At 41.5% G+C, this 20,965-nt stretch overlaps 1 protein-coding gene across 1 annotated transcript in view; it reads left to right on the top strand.

Annotated features, from left to right (window-relative positions):
- LOC147693350 (transient receptor potential cation channel subfamily M member 2-like) overlaps positions 1-20,965 on the top strand; it is a 1,918,272-nt gene that overhangs the window by 1,841,728 nt on the left and 55,579 nt on the right. The gene's annotated exons all lie outside the window — the stretch shown is intronic.

Raw genomic sequence — 20,965 nt, 5'->3', positions numbered from 1 at the left:
TGATGCAAGACCTAAAACTGTTGAGAGGGAAAGATAGTGGCAAACTCTGGAGAGAGAATGGAGAGATGGATAGATCAGGTAGAACAGGCAGATTGGGGTTAGGGCAGGCTGGAGGGAAAGAAGCCAGAATTGGGCAGTGTAGAAGTAGAAGACTGAAGAAAATAGGGCAGCTGGGATAAGAAAAAACTGAAGAGACTCGAGGCAGGGACAAACTGGGGTTAAAAAGCAGACTTTGAGGGGAACAAAGGTCGGAGAGAGGAAACTGGCAGACTGAATGAAGTGGGCAGACCTGAGGGAGAGCAGACAGACTCACTCTGAGGAAAGTGGGCAGATGAGGGAGGAAGGAAACAGAGTGGGTGGAAGTCAGGTGATGGGGAAAACTAGAGGCCTATGACAAGAATAGAGACTCAGGGAGAGTCAGTAGAGTAAAGGGAATGGGGAGGGAGAGTGGATATACTCTGTGGTGAGGGGGCAGGCAGGCGGAGGTTGGAGCAGGCAGGCTGAGGGTGGAGAGTGGACAACAAGACAAGACATGGGCAGACTCTGAAGCAGATCAAGTAATCTAAGGGCAAAGAAGACAGACAGCGGTAAAGTGGACCGCCTAAGACAAATGAGGATAGAATCGGAGGAGAATTTTTGGAATGGGTGAAAGCAAGCAGAGTCAGTCTAGAAGAAAACTGTCAGACTGGTGAAAATCCAGCAGGGGAAAATATCTTGTTTATGGGGAAAGCAGGCAACCTTAGAGGAGAATGGGCTGCCTTTGGGTATTAGGGAGTTTAGTAGATGGGGTACGAGGCTGGAATGAGGCTTTGCAGTGACCGATGTGTGCTGCTGAGCGGATCTAGAGGACTGGTTAACGGTCTTCAGGTGGACGTTGGTGGTCTCCTAGAGGTAGAATGGGCCATGGAAGCTTAGTGAATAAACACATTTTACATTATTTACTCAGACATTGTGTACACTCCATGCTTTAGTTAACTTTCACACAGAATAGCCCTTATGAGCACAAATCTGCAGAGGAGCTGCTGCCCTGAAGCTGCATGTGATGTAGAGGAGGGGGCGGTCCTCCTCCACTTCAGATCTGAATGCACCAGTGGCTGGACCGGTTCTAGGCAGGAGATGCAGGTACGGTAGATATGATCTTGTCCACCCAGTGAGGTCTGCGTCTGGGGACTCATTGAGATGTTGATATGTAGGTTGAGGGTTTGAAAGGGGCCATAAGGGTCAGTGAGGTCTGTGTCTGGGATATCTGTGAGATATCAGTATCATGATGGACTGACAGGATGAGAAGACCACCAAAGGGCTCCAGAGATGACTCCGGGCTGTAAAGGTCACTCAATGGAAGCAAGTAATTACTTTTATTGAAGTTTATTAAAACCGTGTGATCATAAGAATTACAAAAAAAATCGAGAAATAATACTACTGTTGGGATATGAATGCCCCCGCATGGCAAACAGTCGTGTTCCTCTGCTCTGAGTCCTAGACTGAGGGTATCTAGTGTCCTGGATTTTGATTTTGACACTAGCCTCACTGCCCTGCCTGTCCCTTTGCATTAATATGGTCCTAGACCTGTCTTGGGACCTGGAGGGGTGAACCAAACATGCCTTCATTTGAATGACTGTGGCCTACTGTCCCTGTTACATGTTTAGCATGTAGAGCGGTGGTGGTAGTGTGCTTTGTTTTGATAATCAGTAATGACCAGACCTTTTTATATGGGTCATGGGAGGGCAGGTCTACTTGAGTAAAGGGTCCAATTCTATGAGCTAACCTGAATCCTAGCATCAAAATCCAAGGTGCATTTTGTTTCGGTGGTTTGTGTGTGGCCTGTGGGTGAGTGTATGTAAACCAGAGTAATGAAGACCTGTGGGTTCCCGTGACCTGCTCACATGCTCATGGTATGGCGGTGAGGTTGCTTTCCTAGGGAGTGTTAGCGTATTTGTGACATTCCTAAAACTGGAGAAAGGAGCCCTAGACACTTAAATGGGGAAAGAGGAGACAGAGCTATTCTCAAAATTCAATTAGGCTTTTTCTGAGTGTGCTTGCTCATTAGTCATCCTATGCCCTGCCATTTGCTAGATGGTGTGATGTATGATGCAACTGCATCCGTCTTTCTTGGTGCACCTGCTGAGAGAAGGAAGAAGCTCACTAACCCTTCTGGAGCCAAGGATTACAGTGCAATGCAAGCTGTGTGCCCAGGAGCATGGGTGTAGTGTCTCTACGAGTGCAGTTCAAGATGGGAATTGTGGAACGACCGCAGAATTGGCCATCATGAACAAAAGATAAATCACGGCTGACTATGCCACTGTAATTAAGAGCTGTAATGTGCTGGTTGTAGCCACCAAGAACCAGAGTTGTGCTGGTGTGATAACCACCGCCAAGAACCAGAGCTTTGCAGAAATTGTCTTTGCCACCAAAGATAAGATTGAGCCTGAGTCACATAATCAGTGCCACTGTGACCCCACCAAGTGAACCAGAAGTTGGTCTGACATCTGCTTAGGGCCCTCGCCAACATCTACTGACTCAGTGCCAAAGGACTCCAGGTGGCAGCATCCTGATTCAACCTACCTGAAGTGAAGTCCATGCCTGCAGCAAGCATGTCTTCTCCTGCAAACTGGAGCGTTCTGAGTCTCATGTTGCTTTACCTGGAGATCTGTGTGTCCTGAGACTAAAAGAGGTTTGCCCAGAACTGTGAGCATTTGAACATGAACTGTGGTATCCTCAGCTGGGCCTTGGTTCATTCCAAATAAATAGTACGTTTCTGCACTAACAGTCACACCTGTGAGGAAAGGAAGAAAGGGCTGTAGAAAAGGTACAGTAACCTAGTGCTTTTTAGGTTTCACCTGCACACCGCTTGCAACAGCTATTGCATTTAATATCAATCTTAAAAGGGGCTTACATCCTGCCCCTACTTTTTATTTGTTAGTGTGCTTGCCACTCACTTTTCCTCCGTTACAATTATTTGTAGCATATTTCCTGTTGTTCTCCGCGGCTTTCTATTATCAGTGGTTCCTGGCTCAAGTACATCTTTTCCTCTACTTTTGTCCAACTTTTCTGTTATGTTTAAGCAAGCTTGTGTGTACTCCAATGAAGGTATAAGAGCGCTTACAGACTGACATATTCACCGGCACGAAGTGTGTTTTTCGGGTGGTCTGCCCTCCCTCACATTCATTAAGCATAATTACTTTCAACTAGAGCCCCTTCCCCAAGGCTGTTGTTTTCGCGAGCCCGCACGCACACTTGTCATGCATTGCATGTTATATAATGTTCGTTTCTTTCCAATGCACGGGAATTGACACTAGCATCTTACTGGTTTAATTAGCGGCTTTTCTCTAGTTTAAATAGGGATTTTCCCATTAAACAATTGTATAGTGGGTGCATCAACATGGATTACTTCACTGGTACTTGTAAATGTACAAGAATTTATATAGCGCAAATCACCAAGCGGTTTCTAAGCGCTTGCTTAGGGAACCCGTCCTGGTATTCCCCTGTGAGATAACCCCGGCAGGGTATCCGCAAGGTGAAAGCCAGGCATCCCGCCGCGAGGGGCCGTTGTGGAGATTAAGCAAGCTATTGCCCAGAGTCGCAGAGTGTGAACCCGTGAATCAAGTAGGCACCGGAGCGAGAATTGTCGAGTCCATGGACATTTTAGGACTCAAGACCCCGCCGAGCCGGGAATTGAAACCTGGTCCCGCGCTGACCTCTGCTTCCAGGTCTGCCTCCTCTAACCAGTGAGCCACACTTCCCCATAACTTCGAAATGCGCAATGACGCTTATCAGGTGGATTCAAACTTGCGATCATATTATTAGTTGCCTTCCACAGTGCTTTTGCATTTATGCCAATGTCTGCTCTCTGGTTTCACAAGGCATAAATTAGGAAGGGGTTCATTTCTAACCTGCAAGCCTAAGACTACAAATTGATGCCTGTAGCACCAGTGCACAGACACAATAATCTATCTTATCCAGTTCACAGGTATGTAGTTGCCAAGCTTTCCGACAGCTTATGAGTGGTATTCTATTGCTAAATGTGTGACACTATGAGTGACACAACAACCTAAGGAAAACAAGTCCATTTAGTTCTTTTACGGGAAAAACTACAAATTGTGCCTTGTGAAGCTCTGGAGCAGACACTGAAATAAACAGAAATGCCCTGTGGAAGGTCACTAACGCTACTTGCCCTTTCCTAATATGATCGCATCATGTTCATGGAAGCCCACTTTTCAGAGACTCCCTTTACAGGCCTCACATTCTAGCTTATAAAACAGCTGCTGTGAGTTGTGAGGCTTGCACCTCATTGCTAGAGCTGGCACCACTGCCTCTTGACCACTGTCATCCTAAGCCTGCGGGCTGTGAGAAGGTCACAGCTGCCAGTCACCCGCACCCATCTTCAATGATTGTACTTTATAACAATTAAAATGAGCTCCCTGTGTGCGCTTCACTCAAATCTCCCATTACTGAGCACCTAGGGGGGAGAAGATCAAGGAGGGATAAAGTGAGGGGAATGGGGCAGAAAAATGATGTGGCAGCCAACGAAGGTCAGTTAATATGCTACATATTCTACGGTGCTTGATACTTGCTGCAACTCAAAAACCTTACTTTGTTTGAAGAGCCATGTGATGTTGTCTCTGCACAGTGTATCAGGGCATGTATGAGGCTCTCTCCTGATGGCAGAGACTGTTCCTGCAGTCATAGTGCCACATATTACGGGCGGCTGGCCACTGGTCTTCAGAATCCACCAGCTCAGAAACCAGCAATACAGCCTGCAATAGAGAGAGATGGTGCTGGCTATCCCACTGCCACTTGCTTAGCGCCTGAACTTCCCTTGGTACACCAGCGGAGAAAACATCCTGTGCCCTGACTTGCTAATCCCGCCACACTTTTCAGTGACACCGGGCATTAGCACCATTTAGTAGATCGCAGTGTCACCCTGTCTGGTAGGTTGCAGCACAGTACAAAAAAATCAGAGCCAGAGAATTAAAGCGATCATAAGTAGGTGTCCGGATAGTGGGCTGGCCCTGAAATCTATTGGTTTATGCTTTGTGTGGCACATGCAGGGCACAAGTCCTAAAAAAAGAAGTGGAGGGTCTAACCAGCATTCAAGAGATATCATGCAACATGACATCACAATGATATCACAGGAAGCTACATCACAACCCATGAACTCACAGGGAGTGACATCAGATCTTAAGACTTCACATATATGTTTAGCAGGTCTAATACAAGTGCATTTGAGCGCATTACGATATTTAGCAAATTAAATTTTGCATCAGGATTGTTAAAAATAAATGCTGCAGCCCAGAAGCAAAATCTGGGCCTCACATTATACGTTTATTTTTTTAAACTCTTGATTTCGGAATGCCATTCACTTTTATGTTTTTTTAGTTGTTTATGCATTTGATCTAGTAAATTGTCTCATTCCTGTATCGATCGTACTAAAATGGTCCCATCTATCGCTAATTTGTCTTCTGGAACACTAGTTACGTTGTTTACATCTTCAATCAATCTGAGAGCATATTAACCGGATAATTTGTTTTCAATTTCTCTAGTAACTAATCACATTGTTGAGCGGCATGATTTTAAGCAGGGCAGCATCTTACCTAAAAAATATTTTTAAATACTTTTTCTGTAATAACTATCTATTAGGTTTTACCTGCACAGCCCCACCTACATTCAGCCAGCTCTCCCTCATCCCTCATTTTCCCCACCCTCTTCCCTTATGTCCTATTTTAGGTCACGCAACAGCATGCATGCTCTGTCTGCAAGATCTGCTGGAGTCACTATACTGAATAAAGTCCCGCCTGCTTACTGTAGGTTCATTCCACCATCAGGCTTCTTTGCTGCTTCCTCATTTGTTCGGACTTCCAATACATCACTTCTGTGTAGAGTAAGACCTGCTGTAGCCACAGTACCTAGTACAGTCCCGCCTGCTGGAGTCACTATACCGAATAAAGTCCCACCTGCTGCTTACCTTAGGTTGATTCCGCCGTCAGTCTACTTTGCTGCTTCCTCATTCGTTCGGGCTACCAATGCATCACTTCCATTTAGAGCTCAGGAGCACCCCTCAAGAATGCATTTTTTTCCGATCTATTAGTGTCCATCTGCCTTAATGCAAGTACTATTTCTTCTACGCCAAGCCCCTTCATGTTGTCATTTAAAAAATCTTTTTTCAAATAGTTGCTTTTTTGCCAATTGTTTCTTGCTTGATTTCGCTTCGGCTGCCATGCCTCATCTTCTTTCCTTTGCTCGGTGTCCCCGTGTTTGCTTCATGGTGTTTGTGTATTTTTAGGTTTCGCCTAAGCAGCGCATGCGCTGTCTCGGCGAGAGATGCTGTGTACAGTATACAGTATAGTGGGGGTAAGCTCTGCCCACTTTCCGGACATACATTTTATTGGCTGTAATGAAAAATCCTGCATTTTCATTGGTTTTTGGTGTTTTTGTCCTGCCTCCTCATGGCTATGCCGTTATTTTTCATCTTCCGAGCTCCAGCGCGTCTGACCCGTTTTTGGGTTTAATTACGCTGATATCTTGTCATAAAAGCGGCAAAAATGGGGTTGCCTATGTATTAAAGCTAATACCTGTATGGTGAGGTGTTTCTTGAAGATTTTGATGACGGTGAGCAGCTTTCTTCATCCAGCTGCTTCCGCCTCCAGCTCTGCTCACAGGAACAGCCAGGTCAGTCACTCAGAGGGGCGGAGCAACACTACAGGAAAGGGCCTGGTTCGGGCCTAGCCACTCCCATAGCCCAGTATAGCTGCTGCACCAGTTTTATAAGGAATTCTTCTTGTTGCCTTAGAACTTTATACCTTTTGTCTATTTGTTTGCTACAAATTTTGACTTTGTCATTTAACTAAAATGGAAAATAAGAATTCTACTCCTTCCAAAAGAAGGCAGCAAGTTTCACCTCCACCAATTAAATCAAAGGCGGTTGAATCATCTGAGCCTTCATCATCACTAATTTTAGAGGAAATTCAAGCTCTTCTCATTAATACTGACTCTATTGCTTCAAAAATTATGTTCGAAAAGAAATGGTGAGTTTATCAATGAAAATTTCTGATAATGCCATTAAAATACAGGATAATAAGTGTAAGCTTGACTTTTTCAACCCTCTTGTTGCAAAAATATCACCAATGTCTTCATAACTTTTAGACATGGAAAATCGCAATCAACAGTACCACCTGTGTATTTTTAATCTGCCAAAAGAAGTTGAGGGTAATAACTGTAGGCTGTATTTAGAAATTTTGATTCCAGGCCTTCTACAAATTACATTTCCAGAAAGGTTTGAGATTGACTAGGCCCACAGAATTCCTTCACATCTCAATCCTAAGCTTACAAACCCCGTCAAATGATATTCAAAGTTCGTCGACAACATCATCTGGATGTGATTCGAAAAGCTACGCGGGAGATTCCATCCTTGATAGTTAATGGAAATAAAAATGTTATTCATCAGGATTTTGCAAAAGAAACTGTTTCCACTCGCAAGGAGTTTTCTGCTTTGAGTCCTCAATTGAGAAGCCTTGGGTTCAAATATGGTCTTCTTGACCCTTCTACTATGCGTATCTGGAAAGACTATTTTTCAAAATCTTTTCACTGTCCTGATGATTTACGTCACTTTTTGGACCAACATTCACATCATTCCATGGATACTCATGACTCTAACACTTGAACTCAACTAAATTTTTCTGTCCTGATAAGATAATTGCTTATGCTTCTTTTGGGCTCCAACGGTTCCGGTCATACTTGTAGAACGTATGTGCGTTTCATTCTTGATATTAATGTACCTTGTTTGTCATTTTCTCCGTTTTCATTTCTTCCTGTCCTTTTTCTCAATTTAGAGTTACTGTTTTTATTCTATTTTGTATTCATTTCTTCTTTGCCTCTTCTTGCTTTTTACTTTTATTTATTTTTCTATTGCTTACTTATGGCTAATTTTCATAATATTAAAGTTGTTCCTGTAAATGTTAAAGGTTTACCAGTTAAGCGTACCAAAATTTTAGATTATTTAGGTCATTGTAAGGCAGATATTTGTTTTGTTCAAGAGACTCGTATTGATTATAAAATATTAAATTATGGGAAAAAAGTGGGTAGTTACTGTTGTTTCGTCACCTGCTAATGGTAAGAAAAATGGGGTAGCTATTTTCCTAGCAAAAAAATTACATTGTCAAGTTTTAAGTAAAGATTCAGATGCAGATGGTAGATACATAATAGTAAAGATTAACATTCATGATTCAGTCTTATTTTTACTCAATATGTATGGTCCTACTGCAGATGACCCCATTTTTTGGTCTAATATTACCACAGAAGTCTTAAAGTTGGGCAAAGTTCCCTTGATTGTTGGAGGTGATTTTAATGTTATTGCTGACCTGTTAATAGATAGACTATCGAGTACTAAATTTCCCACTCCTAAAATGTTTTATGCTTTTGAATCCTTTATTCATACCACTAAATTAGCGGGCATTTGGCGCTTACAATTTTCCTACTGACAAATGCTTTACATTTTTTTCTAATCCCCATAATTCACATTCCAGGATTGATTATTTTTGAATCTCTGTTCAATTTATTCTGTCGGCGACTAATCCCATGATTGATAATATCGATATATCTGACCATGCCTTGATTTCTTTTGGTTTGAATTTAACCTCCTCATTCACAAACTAAACTAGATGGCGTATGAATACTGGCATTGCTCTTAATGATCACAATAAATGAAAAATCTTAAAGGCCATTAAGGATTATTTTTTGCTCAACCCTGAAGAATCTACTTCTATGGTCAATAGATTGGACGCCTTTAAAGCCTATATTAGGGTTGAAACCATTTCTATTATGGCATACGAGAATAAAAAATTTAACGAACATATCAGTCACCTTGAAAAACTAATAGCAACATTTGAAAGACTTTTTATTACATCCAATGATCCTCAATTCAGAATTATGCTACAAAAGCTCAGATATGAATTTAACACGATCCTCAGTAAAAGAGCCGGCATCCAACTCTCCAAATCTAATTCAAAATTTTATTTTAATGCCAATCGATCTGAGAGACTTCTAGCGAATTATTTATGTATAAAAAAGATAAGACACAGATTACCTCAATTCAAGGCCCTAATGTCAAAATTGCTCTATCCCATAATGATATTGTAAAAGAATGTTTGGACTTTTATTCTACTCTATATAATAAACCAGATTCTCATGATACCTCATTGATTCTTTTTTAGATGCTTGTGTTTTGCCCAAAATGTCACAATCAGATAGGCTTGGACTAGATTCACCCATCACTACTGATGAAATTTTAAAAGCCATCAAATCTCTTCAGAAAAATAAGTCCCCTGGCCCTGACGGTATACCAGCTGAATTTTATAAAGAGTTCCAATCCCAACTTTTACCTTATCTTTTTCAACTTTTCACTTTTATTGGTTCTACAGGAATTATCCCAGGATCTTTTACTGATGCTTTAATTATTGTACTTCCCAAACCTAATAAAGATCCTACCCTTGTTTCAAATTATCACCCTATATCGTTAAAAATCTCTACTACCCCACTCTAGATCATGTTCAAAGATGATCCTGTACTTTAACTGTGCAATGGCAATTGTATCTCTGAATGTATATATGTATATATGCTAAACGTTATTGCAAAACTTTAAGGACTGATGAAACGCTACTGTAAAGCGCTCTATAGCCTACGCTGGGTCAGGTTCGCCACGCTATAGAAAACACTAAATAAATAAATAAAAAATAAATATATCTTTAATTAATCAAGACTGTAAATTATATGCTAAAATCCTCACCTCTAGACTAGCCCCTATACTTGACTCTATTATTCACCCTGATCAATCAGGCTTTATAAAGAACACATTTTCTGCAAACAACACAGGAACCTCATTGCATGTAATTGAGCAGAGTTCCACGTTAATTGTTCCCTCAGGAATTATGGCTTTAGATGCTGAAAAAGCCTTTGGCAGTTTTTATTTTGAACCTTACTATCATTTAATTTTGGTCCCTTGTTTATTAGTATGATTTCTGGCTTGTATTTTGCTCCCACTGCTCGCTTATTTTTCAATGGCCAAGTATCAAACAATTTTCCCTTTTTAGAGGCACGAGACAAGTGTCCCCTTTCTCCACTTTTATTTTTAATTGGAATTGAACCTTTCCTTATTTGTATAAGAAAAAGTGATAATATTAAAGGCATCACGGTGAAAAATGTTACTATCAAAACCTCAGCTTATGCTGATGATGTGTTATTATTTATTAGTGATCCTATCTCCTCAATCCCTTCCTTATTGGAAATTATTGCAAAATATTCCATGGTTTCAGGTTATAAACTTAATATTAATAAAACAGAATTTTTCCCTTTAAATGTATTTTGTACTTCTGATATGTTGCCTATGACTGATATTATATGGCAAAAAAATAAGTTAAAGTTTCTTGGTATTTTGTTCTCGTCCTCCATTAAAGCAACATTAACATTGAATAGTAATGTTATACTAACTTATATTAAAGATAAAACATCTAAATGGTCTTCTCTTCACCTTTCTTGGTGGGGTAGAATGGAGCCCATTAAAATGAATACTGCTCCTAAAATCTTTTATACCCTCACTATGATTCCTACTCAATTTCCATTAAAATTTTATAAAGATGTGGATAGATTGTTATCCAAATTGTTCTGGAAAAATAAGTCACCTTGAATTGGTTATAAAAAACTAAAGATACCTAATGTAACGCTGGTTTTGGATTACCTGACTTTTTTCTATATCATAAAGAATTTATATTGAAACAAAGTTCTCTATGGCTTATTTCTTCCTCTGTAATTAAACCTCCTATATGGTTTCATATAGAGCAATCTCTTGTTAACCCTTCTCCATTATCAACCTTGCTAGCAATGTCTAATAAATCTACAGTCTTACACTGTTCAATTATTATCAATTCCTTGAAACTAATTTTTAATGACTTAAGATTCACTTTTTTTAATTCCTATAGGTCATACAGTTGATCTATCATTATGGCAGAGTAATGTATTTAAACTGAATAAAAATATGACTTTCTGGAAATCTTGGATTAAAGCTGGTATCTTTTATTTTAAAGATATTTATTGTAATAATACATTTATTCCATTCGAAACTTTACAATTAAACTTTAGGTTACCTAAATCAATATGAGTTTCTATGTAATTCAATTTTAGATTCTTTCCCTCATTGTATCACATCTAATGTAGAACTAGATTTAGTAAATTATATTCAAGCTGTCTCTACATCTTCACATGCTGTCACAAAAAATTTGCTAACTCGACTGGCACTAACTTAAATATAATTTTGTCATTTTGGAAAAATGAACTTTCCCTTTCTTTCTCTGATGACACTTGGGAAATCATATGGCTTAATAGTATTTCAGGGTGGCTACCTGTATCACTTTATCAGACCAACTCCTACAACTTACTCAATTGTTTATGGACCCCAAGGTGCTTATTTTGTGCTAAACTAATACAATCTGAAACATGTTGGCATTGTAAATTGCATTCAGGATCATTGCAACATATGCTTTTTGACTGTCCTCTAATTTCTAAATGTTGGGCTGATGTGTGGGATATTATACAAAAGATAGTACATATTCAAGATGTTCTTTCTTAGAAATTACTAATTTGTAAATCGGTTGGTCTTGTACATATCCTAACTAATTTAGAAGAAACTTTTTTCAATTTTCTTGTGTCAGCTGCTTTAAAATCTATTACTTTTTGTTGGAAAGATATTTCAGATCTATCTGTTCATGCTTGGTGGTCATGGGTCAATTTTACAAGAAGAGTAGTGCAATTATCTATGAATGGGATTAATCATAATTCTAATTTCTATCAATCCTTTTGGTTATCTATTGATTCCTATTTATTACTTTAAACTGTACTTTTATGCCTGTTATATAATCTAATATCTTCATATTGTAATATTTATATGTTAATACTTTTTTTTGTCCTCATATAACCTCCATACTATTGTATAAGCATCCTCTCGATAAGCGCATCCCAAATGCTTATAATTTAGAGGGTTTAATCTCAGCTGATGTTCTATGGGGACAAACCCATTATGCACATCGTAAGCCGATCGGGAGGTGTAATCATTGGACTGTTAGTTGGTCTCATTCAGCTCTAATCTGCCCACCCACCTTCCTCCTAATCTAGTAATCTCCAGAAGGAACCATACTTGCATCTGTTTCTAACACAATTAACCTTATAATCTAAATCTTAAAAAATATCTGACTGAGTTCCACCATTCCCTCATAGACGGTGGATCTGGCTGACCCCACCATTTACAAATTTCTCTTCTTGCCAGAAGTATAAGATAAAACACCAATTTGCTTTGCTCATCAGTCAATTCACCCTCCCCTGCACTCCCTAGTAAATGTACTATCCGAAAAAATATTAGTACAAGGCTTACCTCTATTTCTTTACCAAGTATCTCAGTCAGGGTCTTACACACTTTCTTCCAATAATCCTCCAACACTGAGCAGGTTAAGAACGAGTGGATGTTACCCGCTTCTTGAGCCTGGCATCGTACACAGCCTGATTCACCTCCTCCCCTTATTTTAGGAATCTTGAGCGGAGTCCAGTAAATGCTATTGATAGTGAGGAATGGTTCTTTCTTAGTGCAGTGGAACTAATTAAACAGCATAATTTTTCCAAAGATACTTGCCATAACGTTTGGAGCTCTTCATCTGGCAAGCACTCATACCAGACCATTTCAGGAGGGTCCAGTTTCCTATCTGCTGCTTCCAATAGGTGATTGTACCATAGAGCAATTTCCTTCTTTCTAGGGTTGATGTCCTGAAGATCCTCTTCCATTTTACAGTCTCCAGGAAATTGCCAGTTTTGACTAGCACACCATGTGGATATTTGATAAAACTTGAATCTGGATAAGCTATTTTGTGTTAGATGGCTCCAAGCATCCCATGAGAGGCAGCTGTTTCCATTAACCATGCCGCCCCACCTCTTCACCACTGCCTCTTTCAAAGGTAAAGATAGCACATCATTCAAGCATTCTGGTGTGCCTGGGGAGTCCCACACAGGTGCCCACTGGCTGTAATAAGGAATGCCCAGAATACTTTGACAGTCAAACCATAGTTTTGCATCAGCGAGTAATACCTTCAGGCGAACCTTTTTAAAAAAAATTGGGACCCTGAATTTATGCATGAAACCCTCAAGTGGAATCTCATGCAACATAGCCTTGAACATACAGCCCATCAGGTGGTCATCTGGCCTATTTAGAAACATTCTGTTATTTTGCAATTGGAATGCCCACCAATAAATCTGTAGATCGGGTAGACTCAAAAATCCGTGTGATAGTTTTCGTCTTAATTTTTTCCTGGCGAGTCTAATCCCTTTCCTGGCCCAGAAAAAAGAGGAAATCTTACCCTGAATTCTGTTAAGTGAAGTCTTATCAAAAATTAGATGGATGTTATTAAAAAGGTAAGTAAACTTTGGCAAAACACACATCTTGATCAAATTTACCTTACCATAGTGTGTGAGCTGTAGATTTTGCCATCTTTTTAGCAATAATTCAACTTCTTTAGATACTTGAGCAAAGTTTGTTTTGGGGAGTGCAGAGAGCTCTTGAGTTATGGTGATTCCTAAATATCGTATCTCCTTTGACACCCTGTAGCCCTGCACTTCGGAGTTCCAAGCCATGATCTCCGTTTTACTATTAATTATCTCATATCCTGACAATTTGCCGAAAACCTGAAATTCCCTTAATAAGTTTGGTATAGCTTGATTAGCTTTGGATGTAAAAAGAATTAAATAATCCGCATATAGGGCAAGTTTCCTTAAAAAACCATTCATTAAGAAAGGCTCTATTTCATTGTTTAGTCTTAGACTTTGTGCGAAGGGTTCGATATATAGGTCGAAGAGTGTAGGAGACAACGGGCAGCCCTGTCTAGTCCCCCGCCCTATTGATATTGGTACAGAAAGGCTCTCATTTACTAATATTTGAGCATGTGATTCACTGTATATTTTCCCCACCTGATCTCTAAAAGTGGAATCAAACCCAAAAGCCTCTAACACACTTAACAAATAACACCAGTTAACACGATCAAAGGTTTTTGCAGCATCCACGGTTATTTTGGTTAATGGAGCTTTAGCCGCTATTGCCAGATCTATTGTACCGATCAGGGAAATAAGGAGATGCTTCCTCTGCCGCCCAGGAAGAGAACCCTTCTGATCTTCGTGTATTAAAGCACCAGCTATCTTACTCAGACGTGCATTAATAATACCGGTAAAAATGTTATAATCAGAGTTCAGAAGAGATATCGGGCGGTAAGGTTGGCAGTAGGTAGGATCCTTACCCTGCTTTAGAATCAAGGTGAAGACGCCTCTTTCCAAGAATCTGGTAGTGGAGAGTGGCCCCGGAGAATCTCATTAAACAGATTTAACCATATTGGTATTATTTCTTCCATCAGCAACAGATAGAGCTCATTTGGAATTAAATCAGGACCGGCTGCCTTTACTTTTTTGATTTTCTTTATGGAATCCATGATTTCACACCCTTTTATTTCTTGGTTAAATAAATTTAGCCCTTCAGGAGCTAAACTAGGGGGCTGTTTCTGACCCAGCCAACGATCTATATCTGTTTTATCTGGGACTAAGTCTTCCCTGTATAATTCCTGAAAAAATTTACAAAATTCTCTCTCAATCTCTGTCTTGTTATCAGTGTACTGAGCAGGAGATTCGTCCCCATCACTTGTTCTAATCCTGGATATATCGTTTTGCGACCTGTCCATTCCGCTCTTTATGGCTAATAGTTTACCACATTCCTCACCCTTACCGAACAAACTTATTCTGCTAGTTTCCCACTTCTCTATCATAATTCTTTCCAGAGTTAACCTATATTCACGTTGTTGATCTTCCAGCATTCAATTCGATTTTCTTTTTCTACCCCCTGTGCTTGTCCCACTTTTAATCTTTCTTCAAACTTCCTCACCTTCTCCTCCAATAAGGCTATCTTCTCCTTCTCAGATTTCACCCATCCTGCGGCCGCCCCCTTCAGCACACCCCTTAGCCATGCTTTAAAAGCGTCCCAGACCACATAAATAGGAGCCGAATCTTGATTATGACTAAAGAAGGCTTCCACTTATTTTTTTAATCTTTTCCATTATTTCAGTTTGTGACAGCAATCTTCTATTTAGTGACCACCTCCTATACAATGGGGACGAGGAAAGCTCCATAGTCATTTCTAAAGCGCCATGATCTGAAATATGTATTGGTAAATATTTCACTTTCTTAACCCTTTCTACCTCTAGACGGTCTATAAAAATGTAATCTATCCTTGATTAATGACCATTCTTTCTACTAAAAAAAGAATAGTCTTTCAAATCTCCCCTTTTTTTCCGCCATATGTCACACAGATTAAAAATAATACTATAAAAACTCTCCTCATGACCCATTTACTTTCTAAGGATCCGTATTATAGATTCCACCAAGGGCACTGACAAATACCAATGACCATTTATTTCCTTGACTTTCTTTTTTCATTTTATTTAGTCATATTTAGTCATAGATAATGATTTCTTTTCTCTTTTTTACTTTTTCTTTTTTTCACTTCTTTCTTTTGTGAGTAAAAAGTTCTAAGATAAACACAATTCTATCCCAACAATTATTGTACTGGCTTCCCCACACCTTTTTATATTACTGGTCACTTGCTGAATTAGTGAGATAAACGAAAAGCAAAGAAGAAGAAAAAATAAATTAAATTAAGCATCTCGACTTAACCACTTGTCTTACAGTTTACCATAAATTCATCTACCTCCTCCGGAGAATAAAAAATTTGCATTTTATTGACTCATATCACTTTAAGATAAGCTGGAAACCTCAGCTGAACTTGTGCACCCAATCGCCTGAGGGCATACATCCGTTTACCTAGTTCCCATCTTCTGTCCTTTGTAATTCTTGAGATATCAGACCTTATCCTAAACGGGCAGTCCTGGACCTGTGTAGCTGAATGTTTTAAGGCCGCCACTAGTAGTTTTTCCTTAAGAGAGTACGAGAGGATATTCACCAGGATTTTCTGGGTTTTTTTCATCCAGGGTTAAGTCTAAAAGGGTCCCGATGGACTCGCTGGATTTCTGTATCCCAGGTTCAAGCTGAAGCAATTTGAGGGAAATTCTTAATCAATATGTTTATCACAAAAGCTTTTATATTCCCTTCTTCTGCACCCTCCTTAATATCAAGAATTCAAATGTTATTTCTCCTGGAGTTATTTTCCATCTTCTCCAGTCTGTCTGATTTTTTTTTCTTTAGACCTTAGCCTGTCTAGTTCCTGGCTATGATCTTGGTCCTTATTCCGCAACTCTTGCGTTTGGTTCTCCAATTCCTCTGTACGTTTTGTTAGTATTGCTAAATTCTCCTCCAGACTGGTACATGTGTCTTGTATTCTTTTCTGGTTGCTTTCTGAGGTGACAAAACACTCTTTAATCTCTGCTGAAAGCTGGCTTAGTAAATCCTTTACTGCACTTGAATCTGTCAGGCCCATATCTGTGGCCCTCTCATTAGATTGAATTCCAAAACCTGGGCGTGCACCTCTGAATTTTGTATATCTTTGAATCCATCATTAACAGCGGGGGTTGTGTCACTCAGAGGCGAGTACTTGTTTTAGACCGTTATAGTATAGACTGGTATTATAGGGGGTGGTTCTATACCTCTTTGTCGGGGGGCTCTATCAATGCTGCTGTCGGAGCCCTCTTGGGGACAGGCGAGGCCATGCTGTCCGTACTATTCTGTCGAACAATCTGTTGGTTTAACCCCTTCGACACTCATGACGAGCTGGGCTCGTCATGGTGTAGCCCGCTCGCACACTGATGACGAGCCCAGCTCGTCACGCAAAGTGCGATTTTGAAAAACCCAGCGCGCTAGCGGAATTCCGCTAGCGCGCATGCGGTTACCTTAAAGAAGGACCTTAGTGAGGGCGTTCTTCTGGAAGCTAACTGTGCAGCTTTCTTCTTTTTTTCTTTAACTTCTGTGCTCCTACCAGCTTTAACAGCCGAATTTTTGCCTCGAGTTTTGCTTCGTAAAGGGCTAAAGTAGTGATCTACTTGTGGCTCTACCTTAGGATCCTTGCTCCTTCCCTGAAAGAGATTTGATCTTAGTTTGTATCTTCTCTCCCCGTCACTTTCTTGCCTGTGTTTTCTTCTTTTGTCACTCCAAAACCTTTTTCTAGAGTGAGGTTGTTAAACTCACTCTCACACTCCAACTCCACTCCCTTTTTTTTCTCATATACGTCAGGCCTTTTGCAGTCATGCCATACCCCAGTCCTGGTTTTTTTATTCTGCTTTTCAGAGTTGCCCTGTTGTAGATATTGCGGTGGCAACTTGCGCCTTATGCCCCCGTTAATTATATAGGATTCTTCTGACCCCTCCCCTGAAAGCTACCGGCATGAACTCCACCAGCATCCTCGGCTATTATCAATGATTTAGAGATTAAATTCTATGTCAGGACGGAGGCTCCGATTATGCTTTTCTCAATTTCTTTACTAGACACAGCAGCCAATGAAAACACAGTAAAGAAATCAAAAAAACTACACTACCCATAAACACTGGGCAACCATAGAGTATGTAGAGAGTATATAAAGAGTCATAGAGGTTCCAACTTCCTCTTTCTTTGCTGCTCCGCAGCCAGTTAAGTGTTTTTTGCCTTACTATTGTATTATTGTGCATTTTGCTTTGTTAGAGTTGAGCGCTCTTTGTTATTCTACTTGCGCTTTGTTTATTGTGGCTTGCGCTACTGTTTTATGCTAATTTGGAACTCTCCAGTTCCCTGTTTTGTGCTGCTGCTTACCGGCGTTTACTCTTATCGCCGTTGTGTTCGGGGGCGTGTGTTCACCCTCCGTTGCAGGCTTGCTGTTTGCGCCTGTATTTATTATTTTGTGGGGCTGAGAAACGCGCGTCCTTCTTGCGCGACTCCCAATTTCGTCAGGCTTTCTCGGCGCATGCACAGTGCACCGGCTGTATCGCTTGGCGGTCGGCGGTGGTACTGCGCTCTTCGTTCCTGTGTGGATTTCTGACAGGACGGTAAAACGCTTTTGTTTCTCCTTGGAGTTAAGTTAATTCGCTTCTCAGCCTTTGCCCATTAGCCTGTCGTTAGGACCCTGACGCCCTAGTGTATTTTGAAGACCTAGGGTTGTAAAATAATTGCAGAGGCTTTGCCTAGAGTGTGTCAGCAAGCCCACCCTCCACATTTGACTCTATTTTGACAGGTTAGTGCCTGTTCTTTGGCTTGCTTTGGGGGTATCACTCCCCCTGAAGTGCCCTTTGGGTGTCAATATTTCACTTCTCCTCTTGGGCATATTACCTTTTTGAAGGTCGAAATGGCAGATTATTATGAGGATGAAGAGGCATTCTATTACGCTGAGGAAGAGCCCGCAGGCTCTGAGGGTGCGCCGAATACATGGACCAAGCATTGTACCAGGCTATAGCCCCTCTTAAAAGACATTTGGCTGAATATGCAACTCAGCAAGGTTGGCTACCTTCTTCAGGTCGTTCCAAGAAGTCATCAAAAAATCCCCATAAGGCGGATTTTGTTAAATTGACAAAGAATTTATCCACTTCCAAGACTTCTAAAAGATCTGCCTCGTCTTTTCAGACGCACCAAGTTTCCACTGTGACTGAGGACTCTTCTTCTACTGACTCTTCTTCAGATCCTGTGGCTCCGCCTCCCAAAAAGAAAGCTCGCAAAGATGCTCCATCAATCCCGCAGGTCTTAACCTTTGATCCGCATGACATTATTCATCCAAATTCATCGGCCTGGCTTCCCTCACCAGAAGTTACTGAATATGTACAGGCACATATTCGTCGTCCCTTTGAAAAAGATGTTCGCGCCAGGTTGCGCTCTGAGTGTCCCCGTCCAGACCTGGCGGACAAGTTAGCGGAGACTCCCGAAGTTGATCCTTCGATGGTAACTTACATGCGCAAATATGCCAAAGACCCGAAGAAAGGTCTGGATAGGTCGTGGAGGTTCTGCCAGGACAAATTACTTGATCTCTTGGGCCCTTTGACCAAGATTTTGGACTTGGCGTACTCTGCAAAAAATTCTAACTCAATGATTAATCCCGATGAGTTAGCAGGATGGTCTCAGAGGGCCATCTGCATTTTAGGTAATGCTAATTGTGCCCTGTCCTGCGAGCGCAGTCGCTCCATTCTGATGAAGTTGGACCCTAAATTAACGGATCTTGTCTCTTCCGAATCTGGTCCCTTAACTCAGGGATTTCTCTTTGGTCCTCCCTTTCTAAAAGAATTAACTAATTTTGTGGTGACGTTTAGTGGCCTTGACAAGGCGCAGTCAAACCTGCGTCGTGCCTTCCGTCCGGTTTTCGGACGGGCCGGACGAAGGGGACGTTCGTTCGGCCGGGGAGGTAACCAACCTTCTCAGCGAGGAGGTCAGTCCCAGAGAGGAGGAGCCCAGGACAACTATGACTCTGGAAAGACTAGATTCTACCCTGCACGGAAAGGCAGAAACAACTATGGCAAAGGCGGCTATGGAGGTGCCCAGGGAGGACGTCAAGATTCAGCCAACTCAGGTGAGCTTGATTCTGGCATCCGAAGTTGTTTTGGGGGGCAGACTGAAAGTTTTCTCCACAATTGGCAGCAAATCTCCAGCGATGCTTGGGTGTTGGAGACGGTGCCAAGTTTCAAACTAGAGTTCTACGAACGTTCTCTCCAACACCGCCTTCCTTTACCCCTTGTTTTTTCCGACAAGATCAGGACTTCATCTCCGAAGAAGTCGAATCTCTTCTGGCGAAAGGAGCCATCATTCCTTCTTCCTGTCATCCCGAGGGCTTCGTCAGCAACATTTTTCTAGTGGAGAAAAAAGGGGGAGGTTCCCGTTTGGTCCTCAACCTCAAAGATTTCAACGGCGGCATTGTCTATCGTCATTTCAAGATGGAGGGTATCCATCTTCTTCGAGGCCTTCTTCAAGAAGGGGACTGGATGGTCCGTTTGGACCTGAAAGATGCCTATCTGTCTGTCCCGATCTATGCTCCCCACCGTCGCTTCCTTCAGTTTCGGTGGTTGGGGAAATGGTTCGAGTACACTGTACTCCCCTTCGGTCTTTCTTCCGCTCCATGGTGCTTTATGAAGCTCATGAGACCAGTGATGGAATCTTTGCGGGCCAGAGGAGTCCGTTTGATTGTCTATCTAGACATTCTTTTGATGGCACTTCGCCCTTTTCTTCTGCAACTTCATTTACAATGGTCCATAGAACTCTTACAGTCTCTGGGGTTTCTTGTCAATCCACTGAAGTCAGACTTTCAACCCTCGCAGAAGATGGACTTTCTCGGGTTCCGCATGGATTCGCTAGCCTGTCAACTTCTTCTTCCAGGTCAGAAGATCAGAGCAATCAAACGAGAATTACGCATGGTCCTGTCAAAGAATTGGTATCTTTACGGACCGTGGCTCGGATAGTAGGTCTGTTGTCCTCTTCAATCCAAGGCATATTTCCTGGGTCCCTTACATTATCGAGCTCTTCAGCGCCTCAAGATCAGGCATCTTCAGAAGGGCCTTTGTTACTCGTATCTCATTCCCCTTTCAGAGGACGCTCGTTGGGAGATGTTATGATGGCTGGACCACATGGAGTCTTGGAACAGTTGTGCGCTGTTCGGGAAGACTCCAGACATTGTTATCGAGTCCGATACGAGTCTTTGGGGATGGGGTGCCCGGTGCGGTTCTCTGACGACAGGGGGCCGCTGAACCCAGGAGAAATTATCCCTCCACATCAATTGTCCAGAGCTTCTTGCGGGCTCTTTTGCGATCCGCTGTCTTTCCCCTCAGGCGACGAACTGTTGCATTCTCCTCCGCATGGACATCATCTCAGCGGTGAGGTATGTCAACAAACTTGGGGGCACGAAATCCAAACTCCTTTCGGAGATCGCCAAGGATTTTTGCCATCTGTGCTTGCAGCGCCAGATCACGATTATTGCCGAATACCTTCCGGGTCGCGACAATCATAT

This window comes from Lissotriton vulgaris, chromosome 8 (assembly GCF_964263255.1).
Source record: "Lissotriton vulgaris chromosome 8, aLisVul1.2, whole genome shotgun sequence".
NCBI lineage: Eukaryota > Metazoa > Chordata > Amphibia > Caudata > Salamandridae > Lissotriton > Lissotriton vulgaris.
Note: the sequence above shows the minus strand (reverse complement) of the source record. Positions and strands in the feature narration are given on the sequence as shown.